The 3,338-nt window shown below is 48.1% G+C and overlaps 1 pseudogene; it reads right to left on the bottom strand.

Annotated features, from left to right (window-relative positions):
• Positions 1-1,375: 1,375 nt before the first annotated feature.
• LOC149141329 (18S ribosomal RNA) lies at positions 1,376-3,112 on the bottom strand (annotated as a pseudogene).
• Between the last annotated feature and the right edge of the window lie 226 nt (positions 3,113-3,338).

Here is a 3,338-nt window from a genome sequence, read left to right as displayed (position 1 = left end):
CAAATATCAGAGTATTGGGTGATTTATGCTTTGTTGGAGGTGAAGAGGGGCTTCTTTGCTGGGAGGTTGATGCTGGATCAGGAATCATCGGTTGTAACTCCTCCTGGATCTTCTTGTTTATCAATAAAAACTATTTGAGTTTTTTCTCCATGCTTTTGTATCATTGATGCTTGTTACATTTGTATGGTTAACTTAAATCTGATCCTAAGTTGTTTATGAATATAGATCCATGTCTTTGTATAGTTTTCTTCTTCTGTGATCTTACAGGTACTTGGTGAAGCTGGGCAAGTAAGGGAGCAAGTAGCTGGAAGCTGTCAAAGAAGAGAGGGATTGGATCAAAGGATTAGCGCAAGACACAGGTTGGTTCTTTCTATTCCTCTCTGTCTATAGTTCATAAAGGAAATACAAAAGTAGTTTTTCTCTGTTTGTTTCTAAGGCAATTGTCACACCTTAGTGGGATAGAGCAATTCTAAATAGACACTTTTCCCGGTAACAGTATGAGGATACTAAGGAGGCTATAATGAAGGATTTAGGGGAAGAAGGAATGGAGGAAGTAGGACTGGCTCGATGAGATGTTACAATTATGATGAAATATTCCACATCTCCAAGGATTGCCACTATCCAAGGTGGCCTCGATGCAGTCATTGTAGGGACACCGCTCATGCAACCGAGGATTGTCTGGACTTGCTAGCAAAGTGGGAAGCAAGGACGCTTCAACATAATGAAAACCTGGTGCATTCTGAGCCAAGGTATATTCCATACTATGAGGACCCAAGGGTGCAGGTGGTGACTAAAGGAGGATCATGCACAGGGAACTACGATGATAGCCAAGAACACCTGAAGATAAATAAGGCTACCACAACAACACATAAGTTTGATGCAGTGAAGCAGAAAGTATTCTTCCGGGAGGCTATAAAGGCACTGAGGTAAGCTACGGCCGCAGTGGGGAATGGTACCAATAGTGGTGCAACCAACAGAATGTGGTCATGGAAAGGAAGGATGCAAGGAGTGTAACCCCCGTAGGGAGCACAATCTAAGTATATAAAGGATGAATCACCAAAGGAGCGAAGCCGCTTGTTCTTCCGAGAACAAGGGACAGAGTCACTCACTATTCATATGGTGAGGGTGCGTAAGCACACTCGACTGTCCAGGCCGCCATCGTTTTAACGCTCACTCATCATATGGGTGAGGGATGGAGTCACTCACTATTCATATGGTGAGGGTGCGTTAACACACTCGACTGCCTTTAGTTACTTATTTGAGAGGGGGGCCGCCATCAACGGAGTCACTCACTATTCATATGGTGAGGGTGAGCCTGCCGAACTCTCGACCCCCGGGAGAGGGACGACGTCACTCACTATTTATATGGTGAGGGATTTGATCCAGCCGCAGGTTCCCCTACGACTACCTTGTTACGACTTCACCCTAGTCGAAGACCCCACCGTGGTATGCGCCAATAAGACCACCCCAACCATAGTGGGCCACACTAGTGGAACATATATAGATAGGGTGATCATTGGTCTGATGCTTCAGGCGAAATCAACTCCCAGGGTGTGACAGGCGGTGTGTACAGGGCCCGAGTACATATTCACCGCGGCATGCTAATCCACGATTACTAGCGATTCCAACTTCATGTTCTCGAGTTGCAGAGAACAATCCGAACTGAGGCAATCTTTCTAGATTCGCTCCGCCTTACGGCCTTGCTTCCCATTGTCATTGCCATTGTAGCACGTGTGTGGCCCAGCCCATAAGGGCCATGCAGACTTGACGTCATCCCCACCTTCCTCCAGCATATCACTAGCAGTCTCTTGTGAGTGCAGCACGCACCTACCTTCATAGGAGTGTCATCAATAAAAAAGAGGCACTTGCCTCTGAGAGTTCGCTTACTCACCCTCGCCCTTGAGAAGGGGCGATGACATTGATCCGTTAGCGCATGTCTCAGCAACACAAAACGAGGGTTTCGCTCGTTATAGGACTTAACCAAACATCTCACAACACGAGCTGACGACATCCATGCAACACTTGTATGAATTTTCGCACCATCCCGTTAAGGACAGGCACACTTGTTCATATGTCAAGGGCTGGTAAGGTTCTGCGCGTTGTATCGAATTAAACCACATGCTCCACCGCTTGTGCAGGCCCCTGTCAATTCCTTTGAGTTTCAGTCTTGCGACCGTACTCCCCAGGCGGAGTGTTTCATGCGTTAGCTGGGCCCCTGATCCTAATCATACCTAGTAGGCAAGCAGACCAAGGACGAACACTCATCACTTACGGCATGGACTACCAGGGTATCTGATCCTATTTGCTCCCCATGCTTTCGCACCCTAGTGTCAGTGGGGACCCAGAGAGCTGCCTTCGCAGTTGGCGTTCCTTCGTATATCTTAGGATTTGATCCCTCCACACGAAATTCCACTCTCCCCTATCTCACTCAAGTGAAATGGTCAAGAAAGCACCCCGCCAGTGTTTTGGCGACTTTCACTTTCCACCCTTTTCACCACCTACGTGCCCTTTACGCCCAGTCATTCCGAATAACACTTCCCCCCCCGTATTACCGCGGCTGCTGGCACGGAGTTAGCCGGGGCTTCTTCCTCGAGTCCTGTCATGATCGAAACTCGACGAAAGAGCTTGACAAGCGACAATTCCCTTCTTCACCCACGCGATATTGCTGGATCGGGCATGAGCCCATTGTCCAATATTCCCCATTGCTGCCCCCCGAGGGAGTCTGGGCCGTGTCTCAGTCCTAGTGTGGCTGATCATCCGAAAAGACCAGCTAAGCATCATTGGCTTGGTCAGCCTTTACCTAACCAACTATCTGATACTACGTGGGCTCATCGAACAGCGCGAATTAGCTTTCTTTATGAATTATTCAGGATTTGGAGTGAACTATTCGGCAGATTCCCACGCGTTACGGACCCGTTCGCCACTTTGCTTGCTATGCCCCATGCCCAGCACACCACTCACATATCATTTGAGTGAGTGAGCACGCGCTAGGAGGGGGCCATTCATCTTGCCCTTCTGCCCCCACGTGGATGGATGGGGAAGCAAGCCACGTTCGACTTGCATGTGTTAAGCATATAGCTAGCGTTCGTTCTGAGCCAGGATCAAACTCTTTTTTTGAGTATGATCTATTTTGAGCATCAAATGCCCCTCACCCATATGAATGAGTGAGCGACCCCTAAATAAAATAGGGTGAGGTAACGAACACTCGACCCCCGGGAGAGGGCCTTTCGAATGCCGGCAGCCTTCATATTCATATATTATATATGTCATTACGGTCATGATCAAATTCATGACGATCTCCCTGCCTGAATGAGATAGGTAATTATGCTTTAGCAGAT

Source organism: Pinus tabuliformis, chromosome X (assembly GCF_031772625.1).
Source record: "Pinus tabuliformis cultivar Carrire ecotype Pingquan chromosome X, CPIR1, whole genome shotgun sequence".
Taxonomy (NCBI): Eukaryota; Viridiplantae; Streptophyta; class Pinopsida; order Pinales; family Pinaceae; genus Pinus; species Pinus tabuliformis.
The sequence above is the reverse complement of the archived record's forward strand: the minus strand, read 5'-3'. Positions and strand labels throughout refer to the sequence as shown.